Below are 15,431 nucleotides of genomic sequence, written 5' to 3' on the forward strand. Positions count from 1 at the left end.
CCTCAAAGAAATTAATGGGCATTTATTGAGTACCTCCCATGCTGGAGACTGTGGCTAGGTTTACTGTCTGATGAAAGAGATACGAATATAAACGAGCCCAGAAGTATGATTGTTGCCATAATAGAAACATGCTCAAGGTGGTGTAGAAGGAAAGTGCTTAATCTGCCTTGATTTTTTAGAGGAGAGTGTCAGAAAAGTATTCATCTGTCTTTTGAGAGACCAGACATTCTATAAAACAATCAGTAGATGAAATAATCATAGTGGAGAAGCTAGGGTAAGTGAAATTTAAGTAGAGATTTATGTTATTTTACTTTATATCTGACTTAAAGAATAACATACTCTAACATAAACCAGACAAAAAATATAAGAAAACTTTTATGGATTCCAGAATGATTTGTAATAAGTGGTACTAAATGCACTATAACATTATGATATAAATAAATCTTTAAAACAAACATTTCATAAGCATTTAAAATCATCCCTAAACCTGGCTAGGCACAGTGGCTCACGCCTGTAATCCCAGCACTTTGGGAGGCTGAGGTGGGTGGATCATTTGAGGTCAGGAGTTCAAGACCAGCCTGGCCAACATGGTAAAACCCCGTCTATACTAAAAATACAAAAATTAGCCAGGTGGTAGTGGCATATGCCTGTAATCCCAGCTAGTCGGGAGGCTAAGGCAAGAGAATCACTTGAGCCTGGGAGGCAGAGGTTGCGGTGAGCTGAGATCATGCCACCGCACTCCAGCCTGGGCAACAGAGTGAGACCCTGTCTCAATCATACCTAAACCAAAAATATTTCCATAGACCTTTGGCCATCACTTGATATCAGGATGATGGATTATGACCTTTTATTTTTAGTTTGTCATGTAGTGAATATACTGTATAAAGGAAACCTGTAGACTTGAGATTTAATAAAGCTTCTCTACATGTAAGTAAAATAGGCAAGAATGAATACTACCAATAATACCACAAAGTATTAGTAGATATGGTTGACCAAATGAACCAACATGATTACGAGATACTTTAATGATGGATTTGATAACTGCATATGTTTCATTCATTATTCAGTGTTATGATAACTGCAAAATTACTCCAAAATACACATCCTCATTTGAAGTACAGAACATATACCATAAAACATGCTTATATTTAATTTTAAAAGACATAGGAAGCTTATAAAAATAAAATAGTTATGTGTTGTCTTTTATGTTGTAGGGCTACTAAATAAGTAAAATACAAAAGCTCTATCACTTGAGTAGCTTCTCATTTATGGAGATAGAGAAGACCTATACGCAGAAATGCTTGGGATCAAGGTAGTACATACTAAGGTGATGAATTATGCTAAATCAACAAATGAGTACATAAGAAGCTAACCATCACAAAAGTAATACTTAGAAGAGGAGTATTAGAAAAGGGAGACAATTATGAACTAATGTCATCAGGAAAAGCTACAGGGAGGAGGCCAAACTTAAATTTTGCCTGGAAATATAGTTGGTTCTGTATATCTGTTGGTCCCACATCCATGGATTTATGCAGCTATGGATCAAAAATATATGGGAAAGAAAAAGTAAAGGTTGTGTCTGTCCTGAACAAATACAGACTTTTTCCTTATTATTCCCTAAACAATACAGTCAGACAACCATTTACGTGGTATTTACATTGTATTAGATAGTATAAGTAATCTAGAGATGCTTTAAAGTGCACCAGAGGTTGTGCATAGGTTCTTTGCAAATGCTACACTATTTTACATAAGGGATTTGAGCATCCATGGATTTTGATGTCTGTGGGGAGGTGGGACGGAGGGTGGTCCTGAAACCAATCGCCCAAAGATACCAAGGGACAACTGTAATAGGACAACACTTTGTTGGGCTTTTATTTTTGAATTCTACTTTTTAAAGTACTTTTATCTTTGCAAAATCAAATCTGTGCTTTGAGAAATGAAGCAAAACATTCTTTGTTTAATGTTTTCTTTGTGGCTTATCAGTAGTTATTAACCTGGGTACCGTTGAAATCTAAAAATTATGAATTCTTACAGTAATACACATACACAATTTCCACATAATTTCAGACAGTTCTCAGACCTCTAGTTAACTCACCAGGCATTAATTTTATGTTATTTTCTTAAATTATTCTTAATCTGTAATGCAGACTTTGAACACATTAAGTTTTGTTTGAAGAGGAGTAACAATATATTATTTCTAATATATTCTATGAGTTACTACTGTGAAATCTCATTTATCCAGAGTGTGCTTTGGTAGCAACCATACTTTTGTGGCATAAGAATAGTTTCCTGGAATAATAATAATTTATTGTGATTAAAGTGATGCTATGTGTCTGATCTCTCTTTACACATCAAGTAATACTATAAAAAAGCCTACAGGTAGATGGGCATTATCCCTTTTTTGTACTTGTTCTTTTGTTTTCTTAAAATTTAAAATTATGTAAATACACATAACCTAAAATTGACCATTTTAACTATTTTAATGAGTACAATTCGGTGACATTAAATACATTTACAGTGTTGCACAACTGTCACCACTGTCTGGTTCAGAAGTTTTTCATCTAGGGTTCAGTTTAGAAGGAAATTATACCCATTAAGCAGTCACTCCTAATTCTCTCCTGCCCTCATCCCCTAGCAACTGCAGGTCTACTTTCTGTTTCTGTGGATTTGCCTATTCTGGACATGTCATATAAACAGAATCACGCAGCATACTACTATTTGGATCTGGCTTATTTTGCATAGCCAGGGTTTTCAGGGTTCATCTATATTGTAGCATGACTCATTAATTTCTGCAGTTGAATAATGCTCCATTTTGTGGATATGCCACATTTTATCCATTCAAATTGTCCAAATTGATGGATATTGCTATGAAATAAGAACTAAAACCAGGAGCTAACGAAGTTTACATTTGAACACCTGTTTCCATTTCTTTGGGATATGTACCAATACTTTTTTCTTGTCATTTGTCCCTAAGCAATACAGTATAACAACTATTTACATGGCATTTACATTGTATTAGATAGTATAAGTAATCTAGAGATGCTTTAAAGTACACCAGAAGTGGAACTGCTGGGTCATCTTGTAATCCTGTTTAACTTCTTGAGGAACTCCCAAACTGTTTACACAGTGGCTGTACCATTTTATATCCCTACCAGCAATATATACAAGGGTTCCACTTTTTCACGTCCTCACCAACATTTTTTTCTTTTGTATTTTTTGTTTTTTTTAATTCTAGCCATCGTAGTGTGACGTGGTATCTCATTGAGGTTTTGATTTGTATTTCTCTAATGACTAATGTCCTTGGGTATCTTTTCATGTGCTTATTGGTCATTTATATATCTTCTTTGGAGAAATGTCTGTTTAAACCCTTTGCCCATTTTTTAATTAGGCTGTTTTTTTGTTGTTGTTGTTAAGTTTAGTAGTTCTTAATATATTTTGGATAATCTCGTATCAGATATACATGATTTGCAAATATATTTTCCGATTATGTAGGTTATTTTTTGTCTCATTAGAGTGGCCTTTGGACATAAGTGGTTTTTTTTGGTTTTTTTTTTTTTTTGAGATGGAGTCTAGCTCTGTCACCCAGGCTGGAGTGCAGTGGAATGATCTTGGCTCACTGCAAGCTCCGCCTCCCGGGTTCACACCATTCTCCTGCCTCAGCCTCCCGAGTAGCTGGGACTACAGGTGCCCGCCACCACTTCTGGCTAATTTTTTTTTGTATTTTTAGTAGAGATGGGGTTTCACCATGTTAGCCAGGATGGTCTCAATCTCCTGACCTCGTGATCTGCCCACCTCGGCCTCCCAAAGTGCTGGGATTACAGGTGTGAGCCACCATGCCTGGCCCTGCACATAAGTTTTTAATTTTGATGAAATACAATGTATCTAATTTTTTTTTTTTTTTTTGGTTACCTGTGCTTTTGGTGTCTTGCCCAAGAAATCCTTGCTAAATCTGATGTCATAAAGATTTTCCCCTGTTTTCTTCTAAGAGTTTTATAATTTGAATTCTTATGTTTAGGTATTTGATCCGTTTTGAGGTGATTCTTGTATATGGTATTCTTTTCTTTTTGAGACAGAGTTTCGCTCTTGTTGTCCACGCTGGAGTGCAATGGTGTAATCTCAGCTCACCACAACCTCCGCCTCCTGGGTTCAAGTGATTCTCCTGCCTCAGCTTCCTGAGTAGCTGGGATTACAGGTATGTGTCACCATGCCCGGCTAATTTTGTATTTTTAGTAGAAACAGGGTTTCTCCATGTTGGTCAGGCTGGTCTCAAACTCTCAGCCTCAGGTGATCCACCCGCCTCGGCCTCCCAAAGTGCCGGGATTACAGGCATGAGCCACCACGCCCAGCCTCTTTTTTTTTTTTTTTCTAATAGTTGAAGAAAGTGACGTTCAGTGAAGTTATGGATTACATATAAGAGCAGAACCTGTTATCTTTCCTATTAGTGATTTTTTTTTTTACTAGGAGTTGATAAACTATGGCCTAAAGCCAAATTGGATTCACCATCTGTTTTTGTTCAGTCATAACCTAAGAATGAGGTTAAATTTTTAATTAAAAAATTAAAAGAATAATATTGTGTGACATGTGAAAGTTATATCATTCAAATCTCATTGTCCACAAATCAGGTTTTAGTAGAACACAGGTGTACACATTTTGTTGGTGTATTGTCTGTGGTTCAGAGTGCATGGGGTGTTTTGTACCAGTGACTAAGAACTTAGCTCCTGAATAAGAATACTTTAAAGGGAGAATAACCCAAGGTTTGCATCTGATCAGCCTGGTTGCAGAGAAAACTGTTTTGTTTTTTTTCTTCAGGGTGTTCTTTAGTTCTAGTTTTGTTCTTTTTAAATGGCAGCCATGTAGTTATTGTTTAATCCTTTCTTTTGTTTATTGGCAAACACTGTATTCATCATTGTTTGCTCTCAGTTATGTGGTGGTAATGGGGAAAATGTTTTGAAAGCACATAGAGTTCTATAGTTGAAAATAAGATGTGCTGTTTTTAGTAAAGCACTGCAGGTAAACCACCTTGACCCTGTCAGAAATACAGACTCAGCCTTGAGGTTTTGACCCTGGCAGTGAAAAAAAAATCTCTCTCATTATTTTACAAGTATCCATCTATTCCATTTCTTCCTCATTATGTTGCTTCTTTTGTGTCTTTTTAATGAGAGACTTTTATTTCAAGAAATCTTTTTATTTGATCCTTATAAAGGCTTTTTTATATTTTAAAAATAATGTATTTAATATAAAAGTAGCTAATGACTTTTCTCTCAACTGTTATTTTTGGTGACCTTGAATCTACTACTTTTAGACACTTGTGATAAATGAAAGATTAGAAACAGTTAAAACCTGGTGTCTTGATGGTTAAATGATGTTTATTTACTCAAAGCATAAACACTTCATCAGCTTCAGGTTTTTTTTTATAATGATTTCTTACAGTAAAATGAACCTGGGCCAGGTGCGGTGGCTTATGCATGTAATCCTATCACTTTGGGAGTGCAAGGCAGGCAGATGGCTTGAGCCCAGGAGATTGAGACCAGACTGGGCAACATGGCAAAACCCCGTCTATACCAAAAAAAAATGCAAAAACTAGCCGGGCATGGTGGCGTATGCCTGTAGTCCCAGCTACTCAGGAGACTGAGGCTTACCTGAGCCCGGGAGTTTGAGGCTGCAGTGTGACTTTATTAGAGATAAACATATATGTATTTATTCATGGCAGATATATATATATATACACACACACACACATATTTTAGATACATAAAATACAAATATTCATTTAGAAGTAGATAGACTAGATGTATTAAATATCTTTGTAATGTTCAAATTTTACCTTTGAGTTTGAGAGAATACTTCTGCCAGAAAAAACTGAATGCTTCTAACAACCTCATGACTTATTCCACATCTAGCGTAAGAGGCATAGTTAACTTTAATCTGTAATTGACTGGAGTAAACTTTATAAAGTAGAGCTTTTTAAATTTTTTTCTTTTTTGAGACGGGGTCTTACTCTGTCCCCCAGGCAAGGGTGCAGTATTGCCCTAGCTGGAGAGCAGTGGCGCAGTCATTGTTAACCTCAAACTCCTGGGCTCAAGTGACCCTCCTGCCTCAGCTTCCTAAGTAGCTAGGACTACAAGTGTATACCACAATGCCTAGCTAATTTAAAAAAACTTTTTGTAGAGATGGGGTCACTCTTCTGGCCTCAATGGATTCTCCCACCTTGGCCTCTTAAAGTGCTGGGATTACAGGTGTGAGCCACCACACTTGGCCTGTAAAAGAAGGTTTTAGTACTATGAACTCAATAGTCTGTTTTAAGTTTTTCCATAGCAATTTTTGTGAGGTAGGGAGTTTTTAATCACATGACCCATTCAAAAAATATAAAATTGTTGGATGATTACCAGAGGCTGGAAAGAATAGTAGGGGGTTAGGGAAGAAGTAGGGATGGTTAATGGGTACTTAAAAAATAGTTAGAAAGAATGAATAAGACCTAGTATTTGCTAGCACAACAGGATGGCTATAGTGAAAAATAACTTATTTGTACATTTTAAAATAAGAGTATAATCAGATTGCTTGAAATACAAAGGATAAAATGCTTGAGGGGATGGATACCCCATTTATGCTGATGTGATTATTATGCATTGCATGCCTGTATCAAAATATCTCTTGTAACCGATAAATGTATATACCTACTGTGTATCCACAAAAATTAAAAAGAAAAATATATATTTTAAAATAGTAAACTTACACTTTTAGTCCATTTGTGTTACTATAAAGGGATATCTGAAGCTGGGTAATTTACAAAGAAGAGAGGTTTATTTGGTTCATGGTTCTGCAGGCTATACAAGAAGCGTGACACCAGGTCTGCATCTGGTGAGGGTATCAGGCTACTTCCACTCATGGTGGAAGGCAAAAGCTAGCCTGAGTGCAGAGATCACATGGCAAGGTAGTAGGAGGAGAAGGAAGAGGAGGAGGAGGAAAAAGAGAAGGAAGAGAGGGAGGTGCTGAGTGAGAACTCACTCACTCCCTTGAGAATAACACCAAGCCATTCATGAAGAATCTGCCCCCACAACCCAGACACCTTCCACTAGGCCCCATCACCAACAGTGAGGATCAGATTTCAACATGAGACTTGGTAGGTACAAACAAACCATATGTAACCACTGGAACAACTTCTATAAAGAACTACTACTCATTTTGGGACGCCAAGGTGGGCAGATCATCTGAGGTTGGGAGTTTTGTTGCATGGGCAACAAAAGCGAAACTCTGTCTCAAAAAAAAAAAAAAAAAAAAGCCAGGCATGGTGGCTCACGCCTGTAATCCCAACACTTTGAGAGGCTGAGGCAGACTGATCACAAGGTCAAGAGATCGAGACCATCCTGGCCAACATGGTGAAACTCTGTCTCTTCTAAAAATACAAAAATTAGCTGGGCGTGGTGGCGTGCACCTGTAGTCCCAGCTACTTGGGAGGCTGAGGCAGGAGAATCACTTGAACTCGGGAGGTGGAGGTTGCAGTGAGCCGAGATCACACCACTAAACTCCAGCCCGGTGACAGATCAAGACTCCGTCTCAAAAAAAAAAAGAACTACTACTACTACCATAAACAACTGTTCTAAAGTAAAGACGCAGGGTGTTATGCATACCAGTTTGCCCTAGTATGGGAATTCAATGAAAACTTCCCAAGAAAATACCTCTTGAGCTAATATCTGAAGGATGAATAGAAGTTAACCAGTCTAAGAGAGAAGAGAAAACCAATCAAAGCAGAAGCCCAGTAGTTAGTTGGAATTTGACAAGTATAAGGATCAGCTGGTATGATTAGACTCAAGAAATCTGAGAGGTCTATTGGGAATGCAAATTGTTACATATATATACAATTGTTATGGAGAGCAATATGGAAATTCCTCAAAAAATTACAAACAGAATGACTATATAAGAGCCAGCAATCCCACTTGTGGATATTTATCCAGAGGAAATAAAGTCACTATCCATGCACTCTCAGGTTCATTTCAGAATTATTCACAATAGCCAAGATATGGAAACAACCTAAGTTCTGTCCCCAGATAAATAAAGAAAATGTAGAGTGTGTATGACACACATATGCACAATGCAAAATTATTCATTAGAAAACAAGGATATTGTTGCATCAAAGAGAAAATAAGGATAACTTTCTATTTGTGGCAACATGGATGGACCTGGAGGACATTATGCTAAGTGGAATAAACCAGGCACAGAAAGACAAATTCCACATGATCTCACTCGTATGTAGAATCTTTGGAAGTTGAACTCATAGAAATAGAATAGAAGGGAAAGTTGAACTCATAGAAATAGAATAGAAGGGTAATTACCAAAGGTAGGTGCAGGGGGAGAAATGGGGATGTGTTGGTCAAAGGGTGCAAACTGTTGGTTATAAGATGAATACGTTCTGGAGACTTAATGTACATCATGGTAACTACATGATGTTTGGTGATGGATATGTTAATTAGCTTGATTGTGGTAATCATTTCACAATGTATACATATATCAAAACATCACATTGCATGCCTTAAATACATATAATTTCTATTTGTCTCTTATGCCCCAATAAAGTTTTGGGGAAATAAATCTGAGAGGCTTGGTACAAAATGAGTATGAAAGGGTGGGATGGGGTCAGATTACCCATGGCCTTTTGTATCAAGTTTTAAGGAAATTAATCTTCATCGTAAGAGCGGTGAAAGCATATGAAGTGTTTTAAGCAAGTTGAAGGGTATGTTTGGAAAATCTCATTCTTGTTGGCTCTGTAAACAATGATTGTGAGAAGGGAAGTGAGAAGGCAAGTTGAATAAAGACTGATCAAATAAAGGTGATGGTAGCCTGCATTTGGGTAGTAGTGGTGGCAGTGGTGATGGCTATTGATAGAGACAGATGACAAATGCCAGAAATATTTAGGATGTTAAATTGACAGGACTTTGAATTGGATATGGGGAAGAATGAGAGTGTGTAAGATACTAAGAATAGCTTCAAGGTCTGGCTTTTACAGTGTTCTTGGAGGTTATTTCTCTTTATTGAACTAGGATGGTTGTTATTGTTTATTGTATTTGTTTGGGATAGAGAGATGGCAAAGGCATTTATGCATTCCCTTTGGACCTACTTGAGTTTGATGAGCTGTTGAATATGCATGTCTGGAGCTCAGAGGAAATTTCCGAGTTGGAGAAATAAATTTGTGAGGCCCACTCTTGACTATTTTAAAGTGAAGCACTGCTGTCCCCTGCCACCCACACTCTTGATCCTTTTTACTGTACCTCTGTGTACAATTCAGTAGCATTTAGTGTGTTCACAATGTTGAATAGCCATTGCCTCTAATTTCAGAACGTTTCTAACACCCCGCCCCCCGCCCGCCCCCCGCCCGGCCAATGGAGACTCTGTAATCATAAGTCACTCCTCATTCCTGCCTCCTACATCAGCAGTCTTTTTGAGAAAGAAGGGCACTGGGCCTAATGTCAGGGAAACATATTTCTGTTGGTTAGCGTGATGGTGGGCATAGAAGACTGTCTTTGGAATGAGTGATAGAGGTTCTAGAAACTGAATGTGCTGCTGTTGCTTCAAACTCATATGTCTGAACCAGACTCTTTACTACTAAAAACAGCTCCTCCCCATCTGGACTTAAATATTTCTCTCAATTCTGCCATCCTTCTCCTAGTAACTGAGTTCTAAGACCTGGTAGCCTTTTTATCTCCTTCCCCAGTTATCACTATAGCCTTATAAATTTCTTCCTTTCTGTTCCCACTGCTGTCACTTTAACCTGGGTCCTTTTTAGCTCATTGCTGAACTGTCATAACTAGTCTCCCTGCCTCTAGTTTCTTTATCCTCTAATGATGGAGTATTCCATCTTAGACGTGTAGATACTGCTGCTAGATATTTATAACCTGGTATTCAAGGCCCTCTACAATCTACCCTTTCTTGTGCTGCTGTTTTGGTAGTCAAATAACGTAAGTGAAGTATTATGCAAATATCACTGTGGTTGTTAGGCTTTGTCTTTTTCCCTCACTGTTACCTTTACCAGCCCCAGGTTTAAATCAAACCAGTCTAATCAGTATCCTTAAGCATACTTTGTGTTTTTTTCTTTCTCAGCATCTTTGTTATAGCAATTCCACTTCCCTGGAATTCTCTCCCTCCCTTCTTTCCTCCTATATCCTTTTTGAAATCTTCCTTTTTGAAATCAGAGTCTCAGTGATCATTCACTTCTTTGAATCAGTTGTAACATATATTTTTTATACCATGTGTTATTTAGCCTGTGCATCCTTAAATTATTGTTTGATTTGTGTTAACTATATTTGTCTTATCTCGACATTTAGATTGTGAAACTTTTGATGGTAGGGAACATGTCACCTAGCACCTAGCTGTGTATTCTGAATATAAATGATTGGTAAATGATCTATGATTATATGACATGGTACTGAGAGAGTCATCAGAAATCATTTTGGGAATGATTTGTCTGCCCTTTCTCCTCAACTCTCTTTTTTGTTGTTGTTGTTGTTGTTTTGTTGTTGTTATCATGTTGACTTTTGGTATGAAATGTTAACTAAAAAAGTGATTTTTTTGCATTAAACTTAATAGTAATTTTTACATCTCATTTCAGGTGAGCAGATTTAAAAATCTAGCTAGATTATTTTTCAACACCTAATATATATTTCACGATTGAAAAATAACAAGTGTAGAAAGTTATATAGTGACAGTTTAGATTGTGTTTTCAGTTCTTCTGTGAAGACAATTATAGTCTAAACTTTGTCCGTGGAAACACTAGTTTTGCTTCCTGTGCTCATGCGTAGTCCTGGTCTGTAGCATGAAGTGCAGGGGTTGTACTAGAGAAGACCATATTTAGTTAAGTGTGACAACTTATTAGATAATCTAATACTTGTATCTTTCAAAATACTTAGTTTTCCATTAATGGGGAGCTTGATCTTTCTTATCCCCCTTCTCAATGGGATGGAGTGAAAGTCCAAAACTAATACCTTATCTTGGTGGTGGTTGTTGTTTTCTGAGACAGGATCTTGCTGTGCCACTCAGGCTGGCGTGCAGTGTTACAATCACATCTCACTGCAGCCTCTACCTCCCAGGCCCAAGTGATCCTCCCACCTCAGCCTCCCAAGTAGCTGGGACCACAGGAGTGTACCACTGTGCCCAGCTTATTTTTTCATTTTTGTAGAGATGGGATCTCCCTATGTTGCCCAAGCCAGTCTGGAACTCCTGGACTCAAGTGATCCTCCTGCCATGGCCTCCCAAAGTGCTGGGATTACAGGCGTGAGCTACTGCACCCAGCCAATACCTTATCTTTACATAATGTAATTACTAGGAAAACAAGCACCTTTTATGTGCCAGGCACTGTGTAAGATCCTGGGATAGAATGGTGAATGAGCCTGAAACAATCTCTACTTTGATAAGGTTGGGAGGACATATATAATAAATAGTTTTAGATAGTAGTAAGTGCTAGAAGCATATAAGTCAGGGTTATGATAGTATTTTAAACTTAGGGGCTCAAGAAAGGTCTCTTTGATGTGACATTTAAACTAGTACCTGAGTAATAAGAAGGAATCAAACGTGAAAAGAATATTTTAGGCAGAATGAACAGTTAAAATATCTAAAAGGAGGAATGGGCTTGGGGTATTCAAGGATCAGAAAGACGTCAACTGTGCCTAGGGAATGGTGAGTGAAGGGCAGATGCCAAATCTTATAAGGCAGTATAGATCATGAGATGGAATTTAAATTTTATCCTATGTACAGTAGGAAGCCAATTGCAAGATTTTAAGTGGGAGTATGACATTATTTGAGTTATGGTTGAAGGGTGATTCTGACTACCATTGAGAATGGCTTGTAAATTCTGCTTTCTAAAGAGAGGGATTAGTAGACACTGATAGACAGTGTAAAGCTACTGTATAAATTATAGGAAGCCCTTATTTAAGTTTTTCTGCCTCATACTCATCTTTTTTTTCTTTTTACTTTCGTGGTTTTAAAAAAGTAGGGTTAGCAGTATTTCAGTCGACTTTAATCTTCCATATGTTTTCCCCTTATTATCAAACCTTCAAGAACAAAACCTTTTCATCTATTTTTTTATCAGTACTCAGTAGTTTATTTGTAGACTGACTAACCACTTCAAAACTACATGACTTAAAACAACAAGAATTTACTATTTCTTATGATTTTGAAGGTTGGTTGGGTTGTTATTCTGTTGATTTTGCCTGTGCTTACTCAGGAGCTGCATTTAGGCAGAGGTGTGGCTAGGCTAGAAGGTGCAAAATGGCCTTAACTACATATCTAACTGTTGCTTGGAGTGCCTTCATACTCCCTGATGATGGAGATCTGGTATTAAATCAGAGAACCAAGGCAGTTTCCAATAAACTAGATCATTTTCTTTACATGGTGATCTCTGTGTAGCTCTCCAAGAAAGTGAAAAGCAGAAGCTAGCAGAGGCGCAAGATTTATAGTCAAAAGTCATATAACCTCATTTTTGTCACATTCTGTTTATAAAAGTGGGTCCAAGTCCAGTCAGATCCTGTACTCTCTTTTTTGATGGAAAGAAGGGCAAAGTCACATTGTGAAGGAGCAGTTATGATAATCTATGTAAATAATCTATCATGGTCTACCCTCTAGCCACTGCAATTCATATTTCTCCCACATGGAGACACTCATCCTCTCCCTAAATACCAAAAAACCATACCTGTTTGCAACCACACTCTCCAAGTCCATGATCTCTTGATCTACATCAGGTCCCTATGTGAATAAGGCTTCTCAAGTTCAGTTCCTCCAGTATGGCAACTCTTGATTCAGAGACCTGTCAACTAAATAGACTGCCAAATAAGCGATCTGAGCTTCCAGCTTAAGAAACTAGATAAAAATGAGCAAATTAAACCCAAAGTAAACAGAGGGAGTTAAATACAAGAACATTAATCAATAAAATAGAAAAGCAAGAAAATCAGTGAACCTCCCAAAGCTGGGTGCTTTGAAATCAAGATCAATAAAATTGATATACCTCTAGGTAGACTGATCTACAAAAAAAGAAGAGGCACAAATTACCAATATCTGGAATGAAAGAGGTGATATTACTGCAGAATCTACAAACGTTGAAAGAATAATAAGAGAATATTATGAACGACTTTATTCCTGTAAATTTGACAACTTTGATAAATGGTCAAATTTCTTGATGGACACAAATTATCAAAGCTCACTCAAGAAGAAATAATCTGAAAACCCCTATTAAAGTCTATAGTGGACTTTAATATGTTTTTTAAAGAAATTGGATTTATAGCTAAAAACCTTTCGTGCAAAGAAAACTGCATGGCTTAATGGTGAATTAATTAATGTTCTTCCAAATATTTAAGGAAGAAATAATGAATGCCAATTTCATATAAACTCTTTCAGAAAACAGAAGAGAAAGGTAACACTTCTCAACTCATGAGGCCAGCATTACTAGAATGCTAAGACAGAGACATTACAGGAAATCTGTAGGCCAGTGTCCCTTAGAAACATATGCAGAAATCCTTAATAAAATATTAGAAAATGATAAAATAACAAATTGAATCCAGCAGTATAAAAATAAAAGGTTAATACCTGATGACTAAAAGGTTTGTATATCAAAAAATGTAACAATGGTTTAACAATCTAAAATCAATATGATTCACCATATTAACAGACTCAAGTAGAAAGACTAATCAGTTCAATAGATGCAGAAAGACATCATTCATAATGTAAAAGCAAACCAAAACTTAACAAACTAGGCATAGAAAAGAACTTTATTAAACTGATAGAGGGTATCTACTAAATACCCAAAACTTAGATTGTACTTGATGGTCAAAGACTGAATGAATGCTTTTCTCTTGGGACTGGCAGCAGGGCAAGAATTTCTGCAGGTACTACTGCTATTCATAATATACTATAGCTCCTCACCAGTAAAATAGGAAAATAAAAGGCATATGGACTACAGAAAAAAGAACCAAAGCTGTCTCTATTCACAGACAACCTAATTGTGCTTGTAAAACAAATCCTAAGGGATATGTTTGTAAAAACTCTTAGAATTATTAAGTTAGTTTAGTAAAGTCACAGGATACATGAAATAATATACAGAAATTGGCCGGGCGCGGTGGCTCACGCCTGTAATTCCAGCACTTTGGGAGGCTGAGGCGGGCGGATCACGAGATCAGGAGATCGAGACCATCCTGGCTAACACGGTGAAACCCCGTCTCTACTAAAAATACAAAAAAAAAATTAGCTGGGCGCGGTGGCAGGCGCCTGTAGTCCCAGCTACTCGGAAGGTTGAGGCAGGAGAATGGCGTGAACCCGGGAGGCGGAGCTTGCAGTGAGCCGAGATCGCGCCACTGGACTCCAGCCTGGGCGACAGAGCGAGACTCCGTCTCAAAAAAAAAAAAATCATAAATCATTTTTAGTTCTGTACACCGTTATATTAGAAATGAACAACTGGAAAGGGAAAGCACAATAACATTGCCACTTATAGTGGCATCAAAAAATGAAATACTTAAGAATAAATAATAAATGTATACAAGACCTGGTACTGAAAAATATACAACACTGCTGACATACATTAAAGAAAACCTGAATAAATTAAGATATATACTATGTTGATGGATCAGAAGTCTCAATAATTTGTAATTTTCAGTTCTTTCCAAATTGTTCATAGGTTGAACCCGATCTCAATCAAATCCCTGGGAGGCTTTTATAGAACTTGATAAGCTTAGTCTGTCATTTATATGGAAATTCAGAATACCTATAATAAGCCAATTTAAAAAAAAGTAGAGGAATTACACAACTTAAGACTGTGTGATGTTAGCATAGGATAGATCAGTTGAACAGAATAGAGACTGGAAAGACTTTTGTTTATGGCTCATTAATTTTTGGCGAATACGCTAAGGTAATTCATTGAGCAAATGTTGGTGGAAGAACCGGATATCCATTTAAGGGTAAGGGGGAGCATTTCTTGACTCTTATTTCATACTATATACAGAAATTAAGTTGAGTAGATTATAATCCTAAACCTAAGAGGTGAAAGGATAAAGCTTCTAGAAGAAATACAGAAGAAAATGTAAGTTTGCTAAGGCCAAGTTTCTTAGAGAGAAACCAAAAAACATGAACAATAAGAGAATATTGATAAATTCCATTTTATCAAATTATAAACTTCTAAAGACATGATGGAAGAGTAGCAAGGTCGCATTATAAAAGGACATGCACCATAAGATGGGTATAATTCGCGGCTTTATTTTGCAATGCATTACTCAGTATAGTATAGAAAAGAGTGTACTGAGCTTAGGAACCTCTAATATGTAATCTTGACTCTGACACTTGTCAAAGATACTATTTAGTAAATTAGTGTTTTGTTATTTTCTCTGAGTGTTGGCTTTCTTTTTTTGTAAAATGGTAATACTGATGCCTACTCTCTAGAATTACATTGAGGGTCAAATAAA

The 15,431-nt window shown here is 37.0% G+C and overlaps 1 protein-coding gene across 50 annotated transcripts in view; it reads left to right on the forward strand.

Annotated features, from left to right (window-relative positions):
- HMBOX1 (homeobox containing 1) overlaps window positions 1–15,431 on the forward strand; it is a 177,555-nt gene that overhangs the window by 32,956 nt on the left and 129,168 nt on the right. For 18 of the 50 annotated variants that reach the window (XM_055116409.2, XM_055116411.2, XM_055116428.2 and 15 more), the window contains one exon: window positions 4,074–4,192. The exons of 31 other annotated variants lie outside the window; for them this stretch is intronic. The gene's annotated coding sequence lies outside the window, so the exon portion shown is untranslated. Of the gene's footprint in view, window positions 1–1,297; window positions 4,193–15,431 lie in introns of those variants that run through there. One more of the 50 variants, XM_055116424.2, reaches the window with a different exon arrangement.

The sequence above is a fragment of the Pan paniscus genome, chromosome 7 (assembly GCF_029289425.2).
Source record: "Pan paniscus chromosome 7, NHGRI_mPanPan1-v2.0_pri, whole genome shotgun sequence".
NCBI classification, from domain to species: domain Eukaryota; kingdom Metazoa; phylum Chordata; class Mammalia; order Primates; family Hominidae; genus Pan; species Pan paniscus.